This window comes from Engystomops pustulosus, chromosome 7, assembly GCF_040894005.1.
Source record: "Engystomops pustulosus chromosome 7, aEngPut4.maternal, whole genome shotgun sequence".
Lineage (NCBI taxonomy): Eukaryota > Metazoa > Chordata > Amphibia > Anura > Leptodactylidae > Engystomops > Engystomops pustulosus.
The window spans coordinates 131,712,651-131,740,608 of NC_092417.1; the positions used below are offsets into that span (position 1 = coordinate 131,712,651).

Consider the following 27,958-nt stretch of genomic DNA (forward strand, 5'->3'; position numbering starts at 1 on the left):
GTTATGTTTAAAGTCACAATATGAGTATTACTGGAGTACAATTACGATTGGGTGTGCATACCATTTGACCCTCTGTTTTGGGACAGAGAAATGGGATGCCTAATGTTACATGAGGGAATATATTATCTCTCATTTTTATACCTGTTTTTGAAGTACGAGGGATGCACAAACCTACCGATATACCAAACTCTGGACCGGAACATCTGCTATATTAGGATATGTTAACCACCACGACTGGACATATATGTATCAAAAGTATCCACTTGTGTACACATAGATGAAATATATATATGTTTTTCTTGAATTTCTGTTTTTAACAATTCCATTATATCTTTTAACTATGGTAATATGTTGTACCTTCAATATACTGGTATCTAGTGCCGGAGTCCGGTCCGTTCTTCTGCAACAACCTAGTCATGTGACGGAGGTGGGGCAGGGGAGCGGCTCTTATTCCGACACACACAATGGAAGGTTAGCCATGACTAAGGGTGCACTGTGCACCAGAAACGCGTAGGCTTTCATGACCTCATATGCACTTGCGGGGATTATGCTTGCTATGTTTTATTGGATTTGCCGAAAATAAAGAGCTGTTCAATGGAAGACGAATATTTTTAACCAAGCACTGTTGTGGAGTCTCGTGTTTTCCTTGGACTAATTATATTACAGTCTTAGGAGTTCCTACTTTTCTTATGCAATGTACCTTTTTCGCATTTGCATTAAGACAGGGTACCAATAATGTGACTAAGTATATATATATATATTGCACTTGCCCAACTAATTACGATATTGGGGCAGATTTACTTACCCGGTCCGTTCGCGATCCAGCTTCGCTTTCTCTGCGGTGGATTCGGGTCCGGCCGGGATTCGGGTCCACCAGGTGGCGCTGCTGCGCTGAAAAGCAACTGAACGCACTCAACTTCAACGAGCCGGACCAAGTGAAGGTAAGCGCGTCCCAAGCGACACTTTTATTTTTTAAATGCGGCGGTTTTTCCGAATCCGTCGGGTTTTCGCTCGATTTCCCCCCGATTTCCTGGGGCAATACAGTGAAAATCGGCACAAATCGGAAATATTCGGGTAACACGTCGGGAAAACGCGAATCAGGCCCTTAGTAAATGACCCCCATTATGTTATTTTATGGTAACAAGGAGCATTCTAGATTGCATACATCCCCAGGCCTATTGCACATAGAAAGTTCATAGCTCAAATATATTGCACTTGCCCAGATAATTCATAGGTGACTCATCGTGACCGTACGCTAATACGCATATCCTCCAATCAGTGGCGCCATGCACGAAAATACATAACTATTATATGATGATAGTCGGTATAGATAATTCATGCACAACTAATGTCAGTATATATACAGATACAGTTCAACCGGGTATACATGTTCCTAGCTTACCTAATTCATACAGTAAAGGATAGCATAATCAATCAATGGAGATATTGCACTTGCCCAAGTCTTATACTGAACAATGCAAATTAGTGCACATCACCCTTAGCCAGTAGTACCATATGTAAAAAGAAATAAACAGTAAGCCACAGAGCTGTAACAATAAATGCATAACCAGCCAAATTTAGGGAGACTTAGCTTGAGTGTACGAGGACCATCATGACGCCCAGACAGCCTAGATATGGACGTACCTTTTCTTATCACCTGTGGTGCTTTTATGTGGCCTGCTGGCCACAATTTCTTTATTTTCAACGGTCTAAATTCTCTAGTTTTGATGCAGATAGTCAAGGCACCCAAATAAATTCATAACTTACATTTCCCAAATGTCTGCTTTATGTTGCCAAATATGTGGGGGTTTTGTGTATTTTATTCAATTGTACTGAATAAAAATTAATTTGGAGAAAATATAATTCATTTTAGCATCACCATCTTTTTATATGCATAACTTTTTTATTTTTTGGCTGACAAATCTGGTTAGGGGCTTATTTTTTGCGAGAACAGTTTTTCTTTTTAGTGGGCTTATTTTACAGTGCATAACATTTTTTAAATCACTTTTTAGAACATTTTTTATAGGGTATTAATTAAAAATTATCTTTTTTCGGAACGTTTTTTGCGTTTTTTCCTCCGGCGTTTACCGTGCGGGTCCAGTAACAATTTTGTTTTATTATGCAGATTGTTACGGACGCGGCAATACCAAATATGCAGGGGATTTTTGTGTTTTTATGTTTTTTATACTTTATTAAGTTTTTTATGGGAAAGTGACATTTTAGGGGCTTATATTTTTATGTATTTATTTTTTATTTATTATAATGTGTAGTGTTAAGTGTTTTTGCATATTTGAACATATTTGAACTCAAACCAGTGATACTATTTTATTGTAGAGCAGTGTAAACTGTCTGAGCATGCTTGCGCATGCTCAGACAGTTTACAGTCAGACCCGGAAGGGGTCTGACTGCCACGGAGACCGGGCAGCTCCGGGGCACATGCCAGTCCTCGGAGCTGCCCAGAAGAGGATCGGATCCCCCGGTAAGCGGCACAGGGGATCCGATCCATAGGGGGAAGACCCTTACACGCCACGGTCATGCTTGACCGCGCTGCGTAAGGGGTTAATACCCGCGATCGGAGTCGGCTCCGATCGCGGGTGTTACAGTGTGGTGTCAGCTGTGATAGACAGCTGACAGCCGCTGCTTCTGGCACCGGCTCCGTTCGTGAGCCGGTCCCAGAAGCTGGACGTTATACTACGTCCCGATGCGCTAAGCATCTAGCCCCGGGGACGTAGTATAACCTCGTGGTGCGCCTAGGGGTTAAGAAAGAGAGCAATTTGGAGGAGGAAAACACCCGATCTTTAAGTTGTGTTAGTGGTTTATTTTTCATTTCCCCCCAGGGAGTAAATCAAAGGGATATCAGTATTGTGGCTTGATAAATGCAGTATAGGACAATTGTTCATTAAGGCCTAGAAGTGATACAGTTTTTAAGTGGTAGATCTATTGCGTTTCTTTTTGTAGTCATTTCTTGTCACAGTCTCCTCTGCGTATGGAAGTTGGCACTACCTCCAATACCAGAAAATCAATACATTTGCTGTTCCCCATATGGGCTTCAGTGACATGTCTTGCAAGTGGCTTATTGCATGTGTTAAGGATGTCTCCCACATGCTCCAGAATACGAGTTCTAAATTCTCTTATAGTTTTCCCTACATATCTTAACCCACAGACACATGTGCATAGGTATACTACTTGAGGGGTACGACATTAGCAAAATCACGTGCTCTATAGAGCCTTCCCGAGTTGGTGTCTTGAAAAGTGGAGCATCTCCTAACCCATTTACAGGCTTTATATTTCCCACATTTGAAGGTACCCACTTGTCTATTCGTGAGCCAGGTATTAGGTACCGTAGGAGGAGTGAAATGGCTCCTAATAATTCTATCTCGAATATTTCTACCTCTGCGATATGTAATCGCGGGTCTTGCAGGGATTATATCTTTTAGGTCCGGGTGAGTTGACAATAGGACCCAATATTTTTCAAAAATATGTCTTATCTCCTCATGTTCCATATCGAAGGTACCAATAATTCTCATGGTTTGATCCTCTTTCTTAGATTTTGGGGTCAGTAGTGGTAATCTAGGGGTTTTGTATCCCTCATCCTGTGCTCTCTGGATAATACTGCGAGGATAGGCTCGTATTGCAAATCTCCTACTCAGTTTGTTTGATTCCTCAATATAAGAAGCATTATTCGAGCAATTTCGTCTAGTCCTTAAAAATTGGCCCTTCGGTATTCCCCGACGAAGGGATAGCGGGTGAAAGTTCTTCCAATGTAGGAGACTATTGCCCGCCGTTTTTTTTTTCCGAAATAACATCATAGAGATCGTGTTTTTTTCGGTTCTACTGATCAGAATGTCTATAAAGGGAATACTTGTCTTGTGGATCTCTGAAGTAAACCTTAGTCCGATTTAATTCACGTTGAGGTGATTCATAAAGCTCGTGAACTCCTCACATGTACCTGGCCAAATTAAGAAGACATCGTCTATATAACGTGTCCAAAAGACAATACATTCAGACCATTGTTCAGTATTTTCAGAAAACACAATCTTGTCCTCTCGGCAGCCCAGGATCAAATTGGCATACGTGGGAGCACAGGGGCTCCCCATCGCCGTGCCCCTGAGCTGGTGGTAGAACTTGGAATCAAAGACGAAAAAGTTATGTGTTAATTCAAATTCCATTAAGTCCAAGACGAACTGGTTATGTTTCATATACGGGTATCTAGGAAGGAGGAGACAGCCTGTAGGCCTACAGTATGAGGTATTTAACTATACAGGGCTTCCACATCGATGCTAGCTAGCCACATTTGTTCCCCTATTTGTATGTCTTCTATCTTATTAAGGAGATCTGTAGTATCTCGAGTGAATGACGATAGGGCTGATACAAATCCTCGTAAAATCTGATCGATGTAGATACCTATATTTTGTGAGAGACTGTCGACCCCGGAGACAATGGGTCTACATTTAAGAGGTGGGTACCCTTTGTGGACTTTAGGCAGTCCATAAAAAGTAGCCACTTGGGGATATTCTGGTAACAAAAATTTGTACTCCTTTTCATCTATTAAATGGTCCTTACTTGCTTGTTTAAGTAGTATTTCCAATGTATTTTTGTAGTTACTAGTTGGATCTTCTCTCAAGATTTCATAGTATTCCCTGTCCTGTAAGATTTTTAAACACATAGTCCGATATTCAGGGGTGTTCATCAGATCGATATTACCCCCCCTTGTCAGACGGTTTTAGGACCAGGGACCTATTACATTCTAAGTCTAGTAGTGCCTGCATCTCATCTGCTGTATAATTATGTGTCTCCTGAGTTCTAAGATGTCGCTCCAATTCCTCCAATTCTTTTTAGACACAGTCAAGGAAAATGTCCATGTTGTTTACATCTCCTTGTATCGGTAGCACTCTACTTTTTAGTCTTAAAGAGGTGAACGGGCCTAAACCTTCTTCGGTGTTTGCTATTCTCTCTAGAAACTCCGAATCCTCCAGGCTTTCTAGATCCTCCATTTCTATTCCAAGTTCCTGGCATCTATGTGTATTTACATGTTTAACCCCTTAAGGACGCAGGGTTTTTCCACTCATTTCTCGCTCTCCAACTTCAAAAATCCATAACTTTTTCATTTTTATGTGTAAAGACCTGTGTGAGGGCTTATTTTGTGCGTAACAAATTTTACTTTCCCGTAATGTTATTTATTTTAACATGCTTTGTACTGCGAAGCTGAAAAAAAATTCCAAATGTGGAAAAATTGAAAAAAAAACCGTCACGTTCTTGTGGGCTCAGTTTTTACAACTTTCACTCTTCACTCCAAATAACACACCTACTTTATTCTTTGGTTCGGTGCGATTGCGGTGATACCAAATTTATACAGGTTTTATTGTGTTTTAATACATTTTCAAAAATTAAACGAATGTATACAAAAAAGAAAAAAAAAAATTTGTCATCTTCTGAAGCTAATAACTTTTTCATACTTTGGCGCACGGAGCTGTGTGAGGTGTAATTTTTTGTGAAATGAGCCGACGTTTTCATTGCTATGATTTTGAGGTCTGTGCGGCATTTTGATCATTTTTTATTTCAGTTTTTATGTGATGTAAAAAGGTGTAAAAGTCGCATTTCGGACATTTGGGCGCCATTTCCCGTCTCGGAGGTCACCGCCGGCCGTAACCGTTTTTATATTTTGATAGATCAAGCATTTTGGGACGTGGCGATACCTAATATGTTTGTGATTTTTACTGTTTATTATGTTTTATATCAGTTCTAGGGAAAGGGGGGTGATTTTAATTTTTTATATTTTATGAATTTTTTTTATTTTTTTAAATTTTTTTTTCTTTTTTTTCCAACTATTCCTTAGACCATCTAGGGTACATTAACCCTAGATGGTCAGATCGCTCCTACCATATACTGCAATACTTCTGTATTGCAATATATGGCATTTTTGCAGGTCATTCATTACAATGAGCCACTGGCTCATTGTAACGAATCTGCAGAAGCCATGTAGCCTCATGTCAAAAGAAGACCCGAGGCTACCATGGCAACCGATCGCCGCCCCCCGATGACGTTCGGGGGCGCGGCAATCGTAATAAAGATGGCGGGGTTAAAATGTTTCTTCCATCTTACTTTTCGGACAAATAAATGTAAATCCTTGACCCAGTCAAAGCATTTATATTTTGTAGTTGGAACAAATGATAAACCTTTTTCAAGAATGGATCTTTTTGCTTCTGTTAGGTTATGTGTCGAAATATTAATGATTTGTGGAGGTTGTTCTTCATTATTCACTACTTTCCCAAATTGTGACGCTCCCTGAGAGTGTACACAATCTGGGAGAGACCTTCCTGTAAAAAATGTTGTTCTTGGGAAGATGTACATGGGGTTGCTACAGGTATTTAAGGGTCTGTGTTTATCGGTCCTGACATGGGTCTGTGTTCTAGTGAAGTCATATGGGGGGTAGTTTGAGAAGAGGGTACAGAGTATGGTAATAAGGATGTAGGTAATTGTATTGTGCCGTCCGGAGATGTCAAGGTCTGTACCGTATTTGAGGGCCGTGCTGAGGTGTTCTGTCTTGATCTATTACTGCCCTTGAATATGAAGATGTTACCAGAATAAAGATTACTACATACTTTTTGCAAATATTTGCCAGATGCAGTTCTGAGTCACACACTTTCTGTAACTCCCTTAAGCCGTATTCACACAATATGCTTGATCTGCATTTTGAAATACATTTTAAGCGCATCGCAACTAATGAATGTGTGTCCAGAGATGAGTTACTCCCAATATGCTTGAAATGTATTTCAAAATTAAATTTAAGAGCTCTGTGTAAATTTGGCTTTAGAAAAGAGTAATAGACATACTAACCGTCCTTACTACCAAGTTTTACGCTCACTCCATGTCTCCTATTTAATTCTAAGGAAGTTAAGGCAGAAATATAGCTGAGGGGGATTCTGTCACCTTGGACCAGTTAAAAATATGCTGGACAGTACCTTAGAAAACAGTGTAAAGTTGTCTAGTTCAGTTAATCTGTGTTGCTGCTGTGTAATAGAAATACATTTATCCCTCTTGTCTTCTTTCATTTACCCAGTCAAGGAGGATGGAGAGCTATCAGATGCAGTCAAGTTACCCCGCCTCCTCACAGCTGCTCTGACTCGGATCCACACTCTCTGCCCCCACAGCTTTACATTAAAACCTGTTACCTGTTAATTCAACACCAATGTGCAGGTCCACAGCCAGCTCTACAGATGAACCTCACCTTCGCACATTACCGGGATATGCACGGTGCACTTGCAGTGTCAGCCGTAGAAGTGAACTGGAGTACAGTGAAAGCTACAGTACAGCTAGGGACAGTGCAGAGTAGCATGCATCTGAGCCAGAGTAGTCGTGAGGAGGTGGGGGAGCTTGACTGGATTCGAAAGCTCTCCCACCTCCTTGACTGTATGAATGAAAGAATTCAAGATGAATAAAAGTTGTTTTTATCCCACAGCAGCAACACAGATTAACTAGAAGCATTGAGATGGCTACAGTGTTCTAATTGGGGTTATTTTAACTGATTGGAGGTTAAAATAGAGGTTAGAACACGGGGCACTTTATGGGAAAGATGCCGGTTGTCCTGGAAATATTGGAGTCTCCACAGACTGCAGTGGCTGGGGATGTGAGGCAGTGATGAGTGCTGGGCAGTATGAGTGACCATAGGTCCCCTGGGAGCCTGGAGCCCCAGGCTCCCACCCATACCATCCTAATGAGGATAATAGTATATAAAGTCAGAAAAAGACGCCAGTCCATCAAGTCCAACCTTTAAGAATTAAATAAATGTTTAATCCCCATAAACCGTGATATTTTTTATCTCCAGAAAGGCATCCAGGCCTCTCTTGAACATGTACATAGAGTCTGCCATAACAACCTCCTGCGGCAGAGAGTTCCACAGTCTCACTGCTCTTACAGTAAAGAACCTTTGTCTATGTTGATGGTAGAATCGTCTCTCCTCTAGACGTAGAGGATGCCCCCTTGTCCTGGTCACAGGCCTAGGTATAAAAATATATTTGGAGAGATCCTTATACTGTCCTTTCAAGTATTTGTACATTGTAATGAGGTCTCCCCTCAGTCGTCTTTTTTCTAAACTGAATAATCCGAAATTTTGTAATCTGTCATTGTATTCCAGTGCCCCCATTCCCCTAATAATCTTGGTTGTTCTCCTCTGCATCCATTCCAATCCTACCATGTCCTTTTTATACACCGGTGCCCAAAACTGTACACAATATTCCATGTGTGGTCTGACCCGGTCTTTATCATGAGAATCAAATCCCCTCTGACTTGATATGCTTTAGCAGCAGTCGCCTGGCTCTGGTCACTAAAATTAAGTTTACCATTCACCAATAACCCCAAGTCCTTTTCAGCTCCAGTTTTACCAAGTAATTGATTTATCTACATTAACCCTCATCAACCATTTCTCTGCCCACTCCTCAAGCTTCCACAAATCCCTCTGTAATGCTAAACTATCGACCTCAGTATTTATTACTTTACACAGCTTAGTATCATCTGCAAATATTGAAACTGGACTGTGTAAACTCACTACAAGGTCATTAATAAAAATATTAAAAAGAAGTGGCCCCAATACTGACCCCTGTGGCACTCCACTGATTACGTCAATCCAATCTGAGAATGTGCCATTAATGACGACCCTGTTTTCTATCACTAAGCCAATTACTTACCCAAATACACAGATTTTCCCCTAGTCACACAGCAGTCTCATTTTATATACCAACTTTCTATGCGGCACAGTGTCAAATGCCTTTGAAAAGTCCAGATATACAACATCCACAGCATCCCCCAGATCCAGCCTGGAACTTACTTCCTCGTAGAAACCAATCAGATTAGTCTGACAGGACCTATTTCTCATAAACCCATGCTGACGCTGGGTTATAGGGTTATATACAGTGAGATACTCCAGGCCAGGCTCGGACTGAGCCACCGGGGAGCCAGGAAAACCCCCGGTGGGCCCCGGCAGCTCTTGGCTCCGCCCCCTCATTATACTATGCAGAACGCTGAGGCAGTGCCTCCTGCATCTGTGAAACCATGTATCCGTGTCAGTGAATGTGTCTGCTCGCAGCACTAGGTCTGGACTGGCCCCTATGATTGAGAGCAGACACATTCAGTGATCCCAGCAGGACTGGCACATTCATACCTCCGGGAGCAGCAGAGGGCAGAATCAGTTGGAGAGCGGAGGAGTCTCTCATCTTCACACAAAGCTCCGGGCAGTGACAGTCACTGTGAGCACATTACACCTCACTGCCCAGTGCTGGGGGAAGATGAGGGTCTCCTGGCTCTGCTCCTGCCAGCAGGTAAAGAAAGGGTTAATTGTACCTCCAGCTGCACTGAGCAGCCAGGCAGAGAACATCAGCACTGGAGCTGCTGAGCAGACATGAGCCCACTGGATTGCACAGTGGGCCCACCCCTGCTCCTGACAGGCACCTGGGGCCACCAATGAGAAGGCAGCTTGTAGCTGAGGCATCATCACTCTGCCCCACCTAACCCTGAGCTGCGCACTGGCGGGACCTGGGTGCTGAAGAGCTGTTCTCTCTCCTCAGATCTGCATGGTGGCCTCCTGCACAGAACAATAGGTATTTACAACAATACACTAACCTCCCATCTGAGAACTACAACTCCCAGCAGCTGAAGGAGCTGCAGAAAGTTGTAGTTCTTCAGCCCACTCTAATTTTGTATAGGTTTACTTTAACCCCCTTTGCCCCATGTTTTCCCCCTCCACCAAAGATTTTCCAAAGATTCAACAAAATGCATATTATACCTCACCGAAGTATAAAAAACACAACTTCCTAATGATTTCCTTTCAGAAAATTAAAAACAACCCCTTTTTTAAATCGCCATGTTTTATCGCCATGATCGCACCGACCAATAGACTGTTTTATTCTATCACATTTGATTTTTTTTATTGCTTCCCAGTACATGACACAGAATAGGATATACTGACAGAAATGCGGGGCTAACATATGCTAACTGCACGTCTATGGCCTAGATTTATCAGAAGTGAGGCAATGTGCGACATATAGTGGCGCACGGTCTTCAGTAATCTAACGCCCCCTGCACTGCTCAGGAAGTGGCCACCATCCATTTTTTGCTGCTCCTTTAGCATACAGCATGCAACACAATTCTGTCAAGTGGCAGCAATAAATTAAACTCTGACTAAGCAGTAACTCGCCCCGTTAGGTGTAAAACGCAGAGCAGCCGCGGCACAAAACTGGAGCAGACACTTTATAAATACCTGTGCAAGCTCCAAAATGTTCTTTCTAGTGCAAAGTCAACAGAAAACTGACGCAGCCAGAATAATAGACCCAGGCCTATGTGTTATCGGATTGTAGTCAGTTTCTGAGCCATATGTAGTCTCTGTGTGATCTGTGTCATCCATTTTTGCAGAGTGACCAATGTTGCCATTACATGATTATGGGCGGCACGGTGGCTCAGTGGTTAGCATTACAGCCTTGTAGCGCTGGGGACCTGGGTTCAAGTCTCATCAAGGTCAACATCTGCAAAGATTTTGTATGTTCTCTCTGTGTTTGCGTGGGTTTCCTCCGGGTCCTCCGTTTTGCTCCCAGACTCCAAAACATACTGGTTGGTGATTAGATTGTGAGCCCCATTGGGGACAGGGACTGATGTGACACGTTCTGTGCAGCGCTGCGTAATCTGTAGGTGCTATGTAAATAAAGGAATCATTATTATGATGTCACCTAGTCCCAACCATAGCCTTTACATTCCAACAGACTTCTATGCAATTGTCAATTTAACAGCCACTTAAAGGGGCTGTCCACTCGCGGTAAATAAATGGTATTGTTTGTGTAAGGAAAAGTTATACAATTTTCCAATATACTTTCTGTATCAATTCTAGATCTCTACTTACTGTCCTGCTATGAAAGCTTCTCTGTTTACTTCCAGAAGATAGAGATTTGTCCATGGTCGTGTGATGGACACACAGGTGCGTTAACCGATAATAATTGGCCATGCACCTGCATGACCATCACATGGCCAGGAACTGGTTTGTATCAACTGGAAGTAAACCTAGAAGCTTCCTATAGAATGACAGCAAGCAGAGATTTAGAAAACCATGAGGAATTGATACAGAAAGTATATTGGAAAATTGGATAACTTTTCCTTACACAAACCATATCACTTATTTGCTGAAAGTGGACGACCCCTTTAACCCCTTAAGGACGCAGCCATTTTGTAGCTTAAAGGGAACCTACCACCACGAATCTACCTATAAAGGTAGATCAGGTGGTAGGTGGATGTATGGGACGTGAGGATAGCCCTTTTTAGAGCTAATCCTCACGTCCCCGCTAGCGTAGCATAAACTTTATTGCCCTAATATGTAAATTTTATTAAGCGGCTACTGGGGCGTGGAGTAGCCGGACACGAGGCTACACGGCGCGGCTACTCCACGCCCCAGTAGCCGCTTTCCCCCGCCTACCCTGTGATCTTTGGCGCGCAGCTCCTGGCAGCTGCGCGCCCTCGTCCGAGAAGCCGGAGTTCTGCGCATGCGCAGTAACTCCGGCCTCGTTCCCGAGATTGCGCATCCTCGGGCCTGCGCTCTGGTAAGGCACAGCCCGATTTTTTGGATTCTGACTTGCGTCTCTTTATACGGTTATAACTTTTGAACACTGTTACTTATCAAAGCGATTCTGAGATTGTTTTTTCCCCACATGTTGTACTTCATTTTAGTGGTAAATTTTGGCTGATAAGTTTTGCGTTTATTTACAAAAAAAAAAGAAAATATGATACATTTTTTGAAAAATTTGCCATTTTCGAAATTCTAAATCATTGCGTTTTCAGGCAGATAGATTTACCACCTAAATAAGTTGCTGAATAACATTTCCCATTTGTCTACTTTACATTTTCATAATTTTTGAACTGTCTGGATAATTTATTTTGATGTCACGCGGCTTACAAATAGAATATCGCTTTTCCGGATTTTCAGAATTGACTATTTTGGGGATAAATACAGTTTTGAATGAAATTTTACATATTTAGCATCAAAACCCCCTATATAATCTACCCATTTTCAAATCTGCACCCCTCAAGCTATCAGAAACAGCTTTTACGAAGATTGTTAACCCCTTGAGATCTTCATAGTAATTGAATCAAAATGGAGGTGAAATTTAGAATGGTCATATTGTTCCCTTATACGTTCATTTAGCACTAAAATTTACACATTTCCAAAATATAAAAAGAGAAAACCCACCATACAATTTGTTCTGCAATTTCTCCTGAGTAAAAAGACCCCCCACATGTGGCTGTGACTTGTTTTATGGGGGCACAGCGAGGTGCAGAGCGGAAGGAGGGCGCTGCAGCTGCCAGGATTTTAGTTTCCTCATTGGCCCCTTTTGAAGGCTATAAAATTTTCGCTTTTTCGTTATTGGGGCCATGTGACGGCATTTTTTTTGCGGGACGAGATGCTTTTTCCATTGTTACCATTTTGGGGTTGGTATCACCTATTGTTGAAAATTGAGGGCAGGAGTAGAAAAGCATCAATTCTGTACTGGATTTTTTACTTTTTTTTTTTGGTGTTCACCGTATAGACTAATAATCCTGTTATCTTTATTCTATGGGTTGATACGATTACGGGGATACCAGACATGAATATATTTTCTTACGTTTTACTAAATTTGTCAAACAAAACCCTAATGTGGGGAAAAATATCATTTATGTATTGCCGTCTTCCAAGTGGCATAACATTGTTACATTTTTGGCTATGGAGCTGGTTGATGGCTTGTTTTTTGCGGGACATGTTGTACTTTGCACCAGTATCATTCTGGAGTACATATGGTTTTTTGATCGCATTTTATAGCATTTTTTGTGGGATTGAAAAGGTAAAAATCATAATTTTTGGAGGGTTTATAACAGTTTTTTTTTTACGGCGTTTATCGTGGGGGTTCAATAATGATTTACTTTTATTCTACGGGTTGTTACGGACGCGGTGATACTATATATGTGGGGTTTGTGTTATGATTTAGACTTTTTTTTGAGTTATATGTCTCTTTATATGTTTTGGGGGTTTGGGGCATTTTTAGTGATTTATGACTTTATTTTTTTATTGAATAACTTTTTTTTTTTTAACTTTTTCACTTTTATACCATGGGACATGAAGAAGCAATCATCTGATTGCTTCTTCATGATAATATTCTGCAATACTGATGTATTGCAGAGTATTATCAGTGTCAGCCTATACACTTGCATAGGCTGGCACTGTGCCAGTAAGATGACGTCACAGACGCCATCTTACCGGCAATTCTTGCAAGTAACTCTGGGGTCCAGATCGGACCCCAGAGTTGCTATAGCAACGATCGGCGCCCCCCGAAAACGGTTCGGGGGGGGCGATCGTGGGGGAAAGATCCCCCAGATGCATGTTAGATGCCGCGGTCGCGCTGACCGCGGCATTTAACGGGTTAAGCACCCGCGATCGGAGACAACTCCGATCGCGGGTGTTACACTGGGGTGCCGGCTATTAGTTACAGCCGGCACCCCGTGTTTCCCGATGCCGGTTCGGCTCTGATCCAGAGCCGAGCCGGCATAAGCGCTGTGGCGGATATATCCGCCACTGAGCGCTAAGTCACTGCGCTCCGTGGCGAATATATCCGCCACGGAGCGTGAAGGGGTTAAAAGTTAATGGAGCACCATGGATACATTTAATAATAAATAATAATAATCCTTTTTTTTATATAGCGCCTACAGATTCGGCAATGGCTGTAAGTAGCTTGCTAGATCAGTCCCTGTCCCCCATGGGGCTCACAATCTAATCAACCTACGCAAACACAGAGGGAACATCCACGCAAACACAGAGGGAACATACAAACTCTTTGCAGATGTTGACCTGATGTCAAAGCTTTATTTACGGGGGTAATTTCATCTCCGTTAAACTACTTGTACCGCCAGTAATCTTACGCTACATTCAAACGGCGTTATGCCCGCCGGGCAGGCATTCCGCCGTGCGCTGGAAAGGAGGAGGGGGTGACCCCTCCATATGAAACAGAATGGAGCCTGGTACTTCAGAAACATTGCTTCCTTCTTCCAAAAACAGCACCACACCTGACCATGGTTTGTGCAGGTAGTCCAGTTCAGATGTATAGAAATAAATAAATCTTGCTTATAATACCAGGATGTTTTTGGAAGAAAGTAGACAGGTCTTTAACCCCTCGAACAACCCCCTTAACATTTCTCTACCAAATGCCATGTTTGCATTGCTAAATTTAAAAAAAAGCGCACTTTGCTATACAGCAGTGGCCAATACAGTTGTGATTGTAAGATGCACTATAATCCACTTATCCATATGCAGAGGCCTAAAAATGGAGATGTAATCTTTCCATGTAGCAGTAGGTGGGCCCCCATAATCAATTTCACTGGTGGGCCCTAGGCATCCCAGTCCGACCCTGCTCCAGGCTAGCATCTCTAACAAACCCCTCACATATTTTCCCCACCAAAGAAGTTAGATTCACAGGTCTGTAATTTCCAGGATCCCATTTTGATTCTTTTTTGTATATTGGTACCACATTTGCTATGCGTCCTGTGGAACATAACCAGTCCTCAGTGAATCTTCAAATATTAAAAATAACGGTCTGTCTATCAAGGTACATAGTTCATGCAGAGGCCGGGGGTGTATGCCATCTGGCCCCGGTGATTTATCCATCTTAGTGGTTGCGAGGTGGTTATCCCAACCTGTTAGTTAGGATAAGGACCAGCAGTGCCCCTCCTCTTGTTGGCTCCAGGTCTTGTTGCGACAGGTAAACTGTCTTTTGTTGTCAACAAATACCTGCTACCTTTGAAGGACCTGCAGGTTTCTGCTCCCCATTCAATATATGGGTAGTTGAAGTCCCCCATGATAAGTACTTAACCATACTATAAAGCCGCATACAATTCACTTATCAGCATTTCCTCTGCTGCCTCCATTATATTTGGAGCCTTATAACAAACCCAGGATTTGCCATTATAGGTAATCACTAGAGATGAGCGAGCACTAAAATGCTCGGGTGCTCGTTACTCGAGCCGAACATTTCCAGATGCTCGAGTGCTCGTTTCGAGTAACGAGCCCCATTGAAGTCAATGGGAGACCCGAGCATTTTTCAAAGGGACCATGGTTCAGGAATAAAATGTGTTATTTAATTGAAAAATAATGTCTTCTGATAATTTGCAAACATCTGCGATCTATTCTTCACTGTTCCGCGCGTATATTATCTCCCGACAAGTTAGCAGATGTAAAGAACAGTGAAGAATAGAATAAAAACATTGAACACAGTGAACACAGTGAACACAGGATCATTTAAGATAAAAACACAGTGCAGAACACAGTGCAGAATAGATTACAGATGTTCGGCACATCTGCTTACTTGTCGGGAGATACGCGCGGAACGGCGCGAACAAAATAGCATGTGAAGAACAATATATATGTGTGTAAAGAACACATTGCAGATGTTTCCATACATCTGCAATGTGTTCTTCACACATATATATTGTTCTTCACATGCTATTTTGTTCGCGCCGTTCCGCGCGTATCTCCCGACAAGTAAGCAGATGTGCCGAACATCTGTAATCTATTCTGCACTGTGTTCTGCACTGTGTTTTTATCTTAAATGATCCTGTGTTCACTGTTTTTATTCTATTCTTCATTGTTCTTCACTGTGTTTTTTTTAATTAAATGCTCGATCTCGAGCAGGGGAAATACTCGTCCGAGCAACGAGCCGTCTCGAGTACCCTAATGCTCGACCGAGCATCAAGCTCGGACGAGCATGTTCGCTCATCTCTAGTAATCACCTGTCGAGGTTCCATCTTTTAGGCTGCTGTCTGTGACAGGAAGTTCATTGCATCTTCTTTTGGCTCATCAATTCAAATCATGCTGAACATAATTTTATTGATGTGACAGAAAGTTGAAAGTAATGAGCCTGGGCATTACAAAGTGATCTACTGAGATCATGCAGTGCAACAGTCACAGTCTACATTAGAGAGATTTGACAGAGATAACCATAAGCGGATTCCTCCTGCTTCACAGGACTATTTCTGACTGCAGCAATGTTTGTTCCATCAACGGATTTCACTCAGTTTTTTTTAAATTAAATATAATATTTGGTGCAGGAAGCATAAATTGTGCTATTTTTTTTTCTTGTTTACTTTTTGATATATATTATAGGGGGTTTAATATATCATAGGTGGGCTGGATATAGATATTAGGGGGTTGGATATTTTTATTACTAGCAACTATTGTGGGGAGGGCCCCCACCATTTTGTGCCCGTGGGCTTCCACCCTTAATCTGGCCCAGGTTAATAAGAATTATAAAAGCTATAGGATTATATCTGAAATCCTGATGATTGATTCCCTTTAACTAGAGCTTCATTTTTATGAAAGACAGACAGAAATGAGTAAAAAAGGTCTTAGACCACACATAGTCCATAGACAGATAATGTCATAAGCAAGACCCCCTCCCCTCTCCATAGGAAGTAGTGGCGCACGGCGCCGTACTACGGGTAAAGATAGGACAGGTCCTATCTTTTTCCCGGGTATGGAGCGGTACGGTGCCGCACATGTGCTGCACCGTACCGCTCCCGTAGGGCGCCGTGCACCCATTGCCGTCTATGGAGGACGTATATCGGCCGTATATACGTCGGCCGTATATACGTCCTCCATACGTTAGTGTGATTGTAGCCTTAAGGAGATTGCTTTGGTCTTGGACGCCATGTACACTGTTTTCAGACTCAGCATACTTTTCACATAACCTGCCTAGTGATTTGGTTCTTAGTTTCACTAGTGCTTAAAAGTTTGGGTGGAGTTTCTATTCAAACAAAGGAGAAGTATAAAATAAGTACAGAAATATCCTGGATAAAAACCTATTCTGGACCTCAGATTGGGCTTAAGGTTCACCTTTCAACAATACAATGACCCTAAGCACACAGCTCGAATAACAAAGAAACGGCTTCAGAACAACTCTGTAACCCAACTGAGCATCTCTGCAGAGACTTGAAAATGGCTGTCCATGAACGTTCACCAACCAACCTGAGGGAACTGGAGACGATCTGCAAGGAAAAATGGCAGAGGATCCCCAAATCCACGTGTGAAAAACTTGTAACATCATCCCAAGAAGACTCATGAATATACTATTTTGAGCAAAAGGTGCATCTACTCAATACTGAGCAAAGGGGCTGAATACCAATAACCTTGTGATATTTCAGTTTTTCTTGTTTATTAATTAGTTCTTTCTGTCAAAATGAGGTGCAGAGTGTACATTAATGAACAAAAAAAAACTGTTTTGATATTACCAATTGGCTGCAATGAAACAAAGAATGAAATTAGATTAAATATTTGGAATACTTTCCGTACAGACTGCAGGTCAAGGTGGGCACCATAAAAATGACGTTTGGTTAAAGCTTATTAATTGAGCTTCTATTGTTCATCACACCAGCTAAACTGTAAAAAAGCCTTAGGGAACCAGCTAGACTGGTTTTCATTTTGACTTTACATATATATAGCGCCTAATAACTTTTTATGTTGATTAAGGCACTTTTAAGGGGTTGCCCAGGTTTTTTTTTTTTTTAAATTGGGCCAGGGGTAGTAAAAATGGCAAAAAAAAACCTATGCTTCTCTCGCCGTCGATCCGCTCCAGCACAGTAATTTAATGGATTACAGAGGTTCACCGGTGATGTCAAATCGACAGTGTGCACACGCTACACCCTGCAGCTACGTCTGTAGAGACTGAATGCTTTTGAGGCTGCATCACTATTGTGCTTCTGTATATGAAAGAGGTTAAATTATCATTTACTTGTTTTCAAATCTAGCACTACTTGGGAATAGCATAAAACTCTGAGATGCATCTTTACCTTAACTTAATGTAAGTACAAAGCATTTCTAATTTAGCACAATTAACAAAAATGCTTTTCACTGCAATAACAATCATTACACAATTATTCTTATATCTCCAGCATTCCCCAATATTCCTTTGCCCAAATTAACACTTGCATATCACCATCTCTTCTACCTGCTCATAGAACAACCTTACCGAGTCATCTAAGTCCTATTGTGTAATAATAACATCTATCTCACTCCCTATCCTTCTCACGACTAGCTCTGCTGCTTTTTGCTACTGGTGATATCTCTCCTAATCCAGGGCCCTCTAAACAAATCCCTCCCATTACATTTGCCTTGCATCACTGATCAATTACCTCCAAAACCCTGGAAACTAATCTGCAATCTGACATCTTCTCACTCTCCCTCTCCACTCTCCCATTTAATGCTCTATGAAACATATGTTTCATTTGCAGCAAATTCTTCAACATTCATTTCCTCTTTATCAACAAACTGGCCTTTGTGAGCTTAACCGAAACCTTGTTACAGAACTCCAATGATTGTCTACCTCAAACTCCCTAATCCAGCAGCTCTCATCTACTATCATGTTTCCTGAGTTCCAGACTGTCTCTCATCCATATCCTTTACCTTCCTCTACCGCTTTGCAAACAGAAGAAACACATACCTTGCTCCAGAATTATTAAAATCACAATAAAGGTGAGTATTCCATTATCTTAGAGAAAACCTTATCCTTAAAGCCAAGCAGTTTTGGACTTCTATACTACCTGACACTCATACTTCAAGAGCATCTCTTGCTTCTGATCCTTCCTTAACCCACAGTCTACAAAATTTCTAGTCCATGCTCTTATCATACCCTGCTTGGACTACTACAGCATTCTTCTTTGCAGTCTCCCCGATAACTCACCTTTAACACACCTCCAATGCATCCTCAACTATGCTGCACATTTTCCTCTGCCTCTCATCTTTGCTATTCCCTCCGGGCCGGTTACCCAATGCAGCAAATTTAAAATATTAACCATGACTTACAAAGCTATTCAAAATATGTCCTCTCCATATATCCCAGGTCTAATCAACCAATACTATTCCATGTGTAATCTCTGATCCTCAACTTCTTACTCTACTTTTCTGCAATTTGCACTTCTCAGATCTGTCTCTACAACTTGCATCCCCCATACTCTGGAACATTATACCAAAACTTGTAAGACTGCTCCCACTTTTTAAAACGTAATATTTAACAAGGAAACTGAGGTTCAACACGCTTCACTTCTGTGCTCCCTCACATAGTGTTTCCATCTACCCTCCCCATGTAGATTGTGAGCCTTCACATGAAGGGTCCTCCGTCCACAGTTCAATGCCTTATGTACTGGTTCATGTATCTAAACCACTTATCGGATGTAAAAAATCATGCAATTTATGGTGCTCTGTAAATTGATAAAAATAATTTCCACAAGCTTATACAATTGGAAAGCAGAACACAGCAGACTGTTTTTTATATATTGAGTTTTTATATTGTGATTTATGATATGTAATTTAGGGAGTCCCATAAATGTACTATTGTGATTGTATATGAGAAGAGCTGAGTTTGGTATATTAATAACTACAACAGTAAAAAACTAAATTAGTAAAGTATTTATCAAAATTACAGTATATACTCGAGTATAAGCCGAGACCCTTAATTTTACCACCAAAAACTGGGAAAACCTATTGACTTGAGTATAAGCCGAGGGTGGGAAATGCATTGGTCACAGACCCCCCCAGTATACAGCCAGCCAGCCCCCAGTAGTATACAGCCTGCCCCCAGTAGTATACAGCCTGCCTAGCATTAAAAAAATAAATAAACTTATATACTTACCCTCCGGTGGCCCCCGATGTGCAGTGCTGCTCTCCCCATATCCGCGCGGCTCGTCTTCTGGCTTCCGCGCCCCGTCTTCTTTCTTCTGTTGGGCACCGCCATTGTTCTTCTCTGGCTGGCAGGCGCATAGTATGACGCACCACTGCTGACGTCATACTAGGCACCGCCCGGGGGAAAAACATGGCTGCGCCCAGCAGAAGAAAGAAGACGGGCGCGGAAGCCAGAAGACGAGCTGCGCAGACATCGGGGGAGCAGCGCTGCACATCGGGGCCACCGGAGGGTGAGTATATAGGTTTATTATTTTTTAATTATTTTTTACTCGTGCATTGACCCGTGTATAAGCCAAGGGGACGTTTTTTAGCACATTTTTTTGTGCTGAAAAACTTGGCTTATACATGAGTATATACGGTAGATCTGTAGAAAAGAAATGTACATAACTAGACAGGCTACAGTAGTCACAGAAGGTTACCTACCAGATAGGTATAACAGATGTGAACCTGGTAGATGCTCAATATTTTGATTCTTATAATGCATGGATGACTTCTAGGCTCTCAATAAGTTTGTCCACCCCTGCAAGAAATCAGGATAAAATCACATTAGCACATTGGAGTAAAAAAAAAAAAAAAAAAAAAACAGTTTAAAGTAAGAATACTGGAGATATGATGCAGAAAATGCAGACACGGAATATGGACATCAGGCACAGAATGCAATTTAAAGAGAAGAATTATTGAAATCACCAATAATGCACCAAGGCAGCAAAAAAAAAAAAGTCAATTAAAGGCCAAATGGAACTATAAGATATGAGTAACACCAGAAACTTATGTCACACATCTCCATCATTAAAGGGTTTATATAATGGAAGGGCTGTAGAAAATTCTAACCAATAGAATGTTAACATCTATTGTGATAAATGTCCCACAGCAAACAACAACCAGTCCACTGTTTCATTTGTATCAGCATATGCCCTGGAAATATGACCGGTAGCTTTGGGCACCATATTGTCCATAGTGCAAACCTTGCACCAGTAAATTATGCCGTTTTGGGTTTTCAAAACAATTTTGTTGGGATCCAAAAAGTTGGTTACCCTTCTTAAATAATAGATTTTGAATTGCCTAATATTCCATTTAGGAAGACAAAACTGTCCGTTCAAGAGTAACTACTGTCCGTAGTAGTAAAATTATATTTTCTGCACTAGGAAATTATTCTGTTAGTTTTCTATTTTGTGGAATTAACAAAAAAACTATAAAACATAACTGAAGTTATTTGTCAAGTAAAATTCTGACCCCCTCAGTTTACAGCCATCCGACGGTTATGAATAAGGACCTTCACAAAATTGTAAACTTACTAAAACAGTAGGAATGTTTTTATTATCATGTGTAGCAATATCACAGTATTTGTATGAACTTAAGTTAAGCTTTTGTTTTACGGCAGTGTCAGAAATTACATTGGTAGTGGTATGGAAGCCATTATCATTTCAATAATATTCCAACCAACCATTGCTATGTTAGGCATTTAAGGTTATTTAGAAGTCACATCAGCATTTCTATTCAATTATTAAGGGTGATGTTAAATTCTTATAATGTTCACCTTGGTTTCTTATATACAATTTTAAAAATCCCATGAGCTTTATTACATTCTTTTGTTTTACTTTTATAAAAAAAATATTTAAGAAAATCAAAGATGGTTTGTTACCGTACTTAGATATTTATGTATAGATAAATTTAGTAAATTTGGTGACATATATATTAGTGATCATAAACTTCTGCTTTACAAGGATTATTATGTGAGGAGGACATTTTTGGTCATGATATTCTCTTTTTTTAAGTATTGTATGGTCATAGGTAAATCTTATTCTCCCAATGTGATCCAAAAATGCTAAAATTTGGGGCACCCCTGTTCTTTACCAAATGATTGTCTTACAATTAATTCTATTGTGGTTTACAGTATGTGTGGGCTGTTCAGCAACAATGTGCACAGTCCAGATTGTGAATGAATCACGCCTATCTCTTTTTCATTCCCAGCAGGAAGTCCCAGCACAATTTCAAGAATGAATCAATAGTTAAATTATATCAAGTGAAATGTCTATATTTGTGTTATCCATTCCTGTTTTGGGATTTAGGAAACCCAGGAGAAATCTGTTAATCTTGTCTCAGATTTAAAGTAGACAGTGTGAACATGCACCAGATATGTTACAGTGTCCGAAAACGGCTGATAAATTCGATGGATCTGTACACAGTCTCTTCTAGGTTCAAACCAGCAGGCCATTGGTCCATTTCAGTTCTCTCAGTTCCAATAAAGGAACAATAAAAGAAGTTGTTACAGTTTTATTGGTATTTTAGGATGTTAAAAACACAAGGCATTTTGCGGTGTGTTCCACCTTTATCAACTGTAAAATAAAGGACTAAAAACCAGAATATATATACCAACACAAATGTTAACCCAATTGTAAGCATATAGTGCAAATCCAAGAGAGATCTTTTCATGTAGTATTAGTTTAAAATAATGTCTAGTCACTACAAATAATTTTTTTTTTAAATCTTAAAAAGAGAACAGATATAGCATACTCTGAAGTAAAGGAACCAGCTTAATAATTAAATAAATAAGCACTCTTCGAACTCTTTTAAGTAATTCTTATGAATTCATGAGTATTTTTATAAAATAAAATTCATGTAAATAAATAGATAAATAAATGAGCTGATAATAATGAGCCAGTTATAATTGGCCCAAAAAGGAATAATGCAACCAATTCATAAATATTGGTACATATTAGCAGTTATATCGGGACTGGTCAATGAATAAATAATTAAATAATTGCATAAATTTAACTGCAACAAAACCTAAACCAAATGCACCAAAAGGGGCCCTGGCTACATTGGTTTAACAGTTTGTTTCGACCAGTTAGATATAGTACATTGCATTTTTTCCATAAAAATATATCATAATATGCTTTGTAAGATTTGTACAAATTAAGCTTACATAGTGTTTTATCAAAGTAGAAAAGGTTGCCTAAAGATACAGAAAAATTCCTTCTCAACATTAAACATGGAAGTCATAAAAAATCCCTGGATCAATGTTCTGTCAAATAAAAATTAAGTAGATGGAAACTCTTATGTGGCGAGACATCAATTTTTGTGTTTTTGATGGAATGTGACCTTCAAAATTAACAATGTATTCTTCATTTCTAACTGTACTTATATTACATTGTTATAGTTATCTGCTTACAAACTTAAACATCTGTCTAATCTGTGATAATATTTTACACTGTTATATTATCCTGTATCACAATTTCATTTAAGGTGCTTCCAAAGAAATTGAGAGTACTTGTCATTATTTTTTACTTATACTGGAAGTAACAAAATACAAATATCATGGAAATGGTTTACCAAGAATGGTAGCAGACGTTATCAGATAATTTTTAAAGACAAATATTGAATGAATGAAATCTCTGAGTCCAGCAAAACTTCCTTAGGGAAAATTAAGGTTTTTATAATGATATTAGTTCCCATATGTACACATTTTAAAGCTGATGGAAACATTGACGCTAGCAGTCAGATATGGGAGTTATGCTATTTTTGTTTTTGTAGCGTAAAAGAAAAGATTGACAACCATTTTAAATTTGTCAAGCATGGAAGAATAACAATCATTGCAGTTGATTTGAAACAGCAGTAAAGGGTCTAAACTTGGTTAACCATCACTAACATAGCAGAAATATTAACCTGTTGATTGAACATGAATAAAACATAAATGTCTTTAAGTATACTTCTCTATTAATAAGCAAACCTTATAGCTCTCCAAAAGCATGCAATGTGTTTTGAACCAAGAACTGTATACAATGCCATACAGAGATACTTGAAACATTTAAAATACACTGGTGTAAAGTTCCCACCCCTCTGGCACTGCAAAATACATCAGGAGGCTCTGTCCTCTTGAAGTATTTAGTGCTTTTGCTGTGATTGACTATTGCTTGACTGTTTTACTGTGTTATGATTTTGTACCTCGCCACCATCTTGTTTTTTTGCTTGGTTTGTCTAACTTTGCTTTTTGCAGCAACTGCTGGCCAGTTGTCACCGGTGGTTTAGTGCAGGGACCAGAAAGTGGGCAGGAACAACAGTTGTGGGAAGTGCAGGACTCACAGTTGTTCTGGGTTTTGACAGATTCAGTTGTGAATTTTGGGAAATCACAGGGTGGTCAATGGAAGGTAACCTTAATCTCAAAAATGTTTTTGTAAAATGTTATCTACCAAAAGGTAAATCATCCCAATGGCTCAGGACTACTTTATATTATTGCTAATACATTCTTATTATATTAAAAATACAGTATTTTTTATATTAGTTTATAATGGTATAAATCAATTACATTTCCACCTCTGACAGAACCTTTCAAAGTGTAACAATTGTAATACAGATCAAACATGTCACATTTTAATTGAAAAGAAAATATGTGAAAGAATGGTTGTTAGGATGAAATATTTATGAAGCTTAAAAGGTGCAAGGGGAAACAGAACAAATAAGTTCTGAGCATGTGATCATATGCTGCTGTTTTCATCTCTAAGTCCCTAGTTGTCATGCTTCCGACATGATTGCACTGCATCTAGATGCAGTCATTAAAAATCTGCCAGTCTATAAACATGTATAAAATTGATTGCTTTTTGTTTGTGTGTCTTTTGGCCGTAGCACATGCAACACCCTTAAGGGTTTCTAGTCTCAGAATGAGCCACTTGAAAAAAGTTGAGTAGCCGGTTGGCACAACAAGTGTAGGACTACCCACTCTATTAGTCATGCATGACACTGACTGTAGTGCATAAATATCATTGAGGCAACATCCAGCATTAGCGGGCTAATGCGCACACATATAGAGCATATATACACACATGCTATATACAAATGCACAGCATATATATACACAAAGTAAATACACACAAACCATACACCGTATACACAGACAGCATATACCCATTACAGATACAGCACATATGCATCATATATCTGATATATACATATTATGCTGTACAATGTGTAGTGGTTCACATCCTCCACTCTTTAGTGTGTCAGGTCAGGTGACAGAGCCCAATGGCAGCTGTTGCCACTTTAGTAACACCCCTGTTTTCATTATAAAGATGAAAACTGGATTTTCTCTGAAAATGACAAAACACTTTATAGGTTCTAAAAAGCATATAAAGTGCCCTACACAATGCTGTTTGCCATGAGAGTGCCACTTAAACATTCACTGTGTTTATTGACTGTTTTTAGTATCTTTTCTTCATGGAAATGTTGTTGCCATAGTCTTTATTTTACAATGTGTTCATAAATATAACTTAATCCCTAAATCAATACGGAAATGACCAAACCAGTGAGTTATTGAGTAATATGAAGCCTGTAACTTGCATCCACAGATCATTTTATGTAAGTTTGCGATTTTAAAAACAACACAAATAGCAAAACTGTAAACAAAAGAAAACATTTACACAGCAGCACAACTAATAAAAATCAACTACCTTAGTTTTCTTTCTTTCTTTCTTTTTGAAAGAGATTTAACAACGGAAAACAATTAAGACAGGAACCTGTGAGATTTTCAGCGGTTTACACCTTTCTGCCTGCTGAAATTATGCACAAAGTGACAACTCTGGGGGAGATTCATTATACTTTGTCAATTTTATGGCAGTGAAAGTACTTAAATCCCCCTCCCCACCAGTTTCCAGACTTCTTTGACCGCCATGCCACTTTGGGGGTGGTCACGGTTGCTACGGTCATATATGCCTGTTCGATCGGATTTACTATGGTCTCGACCAGATCAGACCTAAACAGATCTAACCTGGCAGAAATTGCATTTACTAAATAACTTTTACATTTCTGAGCTATATGGCAATTTATATTTCCTGTCTATTGAAATATGGAGTCACTTGAAAGCCATTGTTGTAGCTTAACAGGCTTGAACAGGAGATAGCGTGGCAATTGATAAGTTTCTGTTCTGTCTCCATAGTGGCATGGAAAATGGAAAAATATGTTCCCCTAAAATCACTGTACTGAGAGGGATAACTGTTGTGATCAAACTTTCTGTAATCCTAACAGTTGTCCTTTTTGCACTAGAAGGTTAAAACTGTGGCTAGTTTTGCTGGCTACTACGCATTACAACTATATGGAAGACCTATGAATAGCCATATAATAGTGCATAGTTGAGTCTATACCTCATTTTCAGTTATTTAAGGGTATAATATAATAGGTTGTTATACAAGTCTTCTGGCACTCTGTATACGGTCTTCTGTTATTCTGTATACTTTTCCTTGCTTTTTCCAGTTGTCTTGCAGTTTAACACAGGACCAACAAGTAGGCCAGGACTCAGTTTGGGGCAAGCCCTTGACTCACACTTCTTTTCTGTCTTGAGACACAATACTAAAATATTTATATAAACATAATTACAGAAAAGATGAATTCAAATAAAGTTCCCTTTATGGAGACTTGACCTCCAGACTTTGTTATGCAGTGATCTGATATAGTAAAATGTACAGTACTGCTAAGGTAAAGGCTACTTGTCAGAGAATTGTTAAACTGACCCTAAACTGTAATTGTTAACCTCAAGGCAATGAAATTATATTTTTTGAAAAGTTGTTACATGTCACTAATACACTACAGACGTATGTGTACAGTGTCTTTCATTAGAACTTGATGTTCTTGTTTTGTTCTTTATATGAATATTCATTTCAAAAATAATTTGCTAGGGTCAGTGAGGCATAGAATGAGATGTACCAAGGCTAAACAGGTAAGAGAAAATAAGCTATTATATCTACAAATAAATTCAGAATCACAAGAGCTGGGAAATAATGTATTCATCATTAGTAATTTAGTATATTTTTATAATCTAGTGCTATACAAGGAAATTGTGTACTTGTGCAGTCAACTATATTGATCACCCAATAGTCTCCTGCATTGTTCGTTGGTGGTAATTTTTTGCTTTTCAAGGTCTTTGATGGCCTTACCATTGTTTAAGCAGGTGTCTTATATGCTCATAGCATCAGTGATAAATGAGAAGGGTTCCACCAATATCTAGATCTTAGGTCCCAGTCTATCTAGAGTTTGCTCACCATATGGCTATGAGCTCAGAACCATCTTCCTTATGATCATTAGGGACACAGTGGGGAATCATAATTTATTTATCATGCATTATTACCCATCTTTGTGCCAGAAAACTCCAATTTTCTTTTTCTTTATTGAGTCAGTCTCCTTACACCCAGCTTTCAGGTGACTCCTAGTTACATACAGACTTCTGCCCACTGTGACCTCTAGTGAAGCTCTCTGGATTCTGGTTATTTACTGAACGTTATCACAGGTGTCTGCAAGGAAACATTATTGTTAGCCCTTGTTCCCATTACAAACCCTAATTAATAAATCCAATTATCACAGGGACCAAAAATTATTTTGTCTGGAGTTCAACTTACAAAATATATATGATGCGACTTGCATATAAATTTAACTTAGCAACAAACCTACAGAACCTAATTTGTAACCCAGGGATTTCCTATATTCCCATTAATATCATTCATAAGGAAATGTATCTCATATTTATTTTAACTTTTCGTCATATTTTCCAAATATTTTTACATTTGAATAAAAATGTATACATAATCATAAAGAGGCAAGTCAAAAGCATCTTAACCTCTGCTAGGGAGCTAATAAATAATTACCATAAAATTATTTTTTACCATCATAATAATTCTTCTAGCACTTATCCTAAAACATAGTATATGGTTTACCAACCAATCCTCCATGTACAGTACAAACAAATCTTGATATTAGGCCATAGTGAGAGATTTACTTCCTAATTCTGGTTTCAATAAACATTTCTACCATGGTGGCTCAGTGGGTAGCACAACAGCCTTGCAGCGTTGGGGTCCTGGGTTTAAGTCTCATCCAGGTCAACATCTTCAAAGAGTTTGTATGTTCTCTCTGTGTTTGTGTGGGTTTCCTCCTACACTCCAAAACATACTCGTAGATTGAGTAGATTGTGAGCCCATTGGGGGCCGGGACCAATTTGTCAAGCTCTGTGCAGCGCTGCGTAATCTGTGTGCACTATATACATAAAGAATTATTATTGTTATATCAAAGATGTGCCTGACTTCTGCTCCAAAAAACAGAAGAGTACATTTATCTTTAATCTACTAGCAAAAACAATGATCATAAATAATGGCTAATGTTATGTTTGAATAAAATCAAAATGTATTAAAAATATGTACAGTATCAGTCCCTCGCTGTTTTCTGGGTTCAGATACACATGCAGAGAGTACA

At 39.7% G+C, this 27,958-nt stretch overlaps 1 protein-coding gene across 14 annotated transcripts in view; it reads right to left on the reverse strand.

Annotated features, from left to right (window-relative positions):
• NRXN2 (neurexin 2) overlaps positions 1-27,958 on the reverse strand; it is a 588,251-nt gene that overhangs the window by 401,462 nt on the left and 158,831 nt on the right. For all 14 annotated transcript variants that reach the window (XM_072117807.1, XM_072117808.1, XM_072117809.1 and 11 more), the window contains exon 2: positions 20,153-20,249. The gene's annotated coding sequence lies outside the window, so the exon portion shown is untranslated. The remainder of the gene's footprint in view (positions 1-20,152; positions 20,250-27,958) is intronic.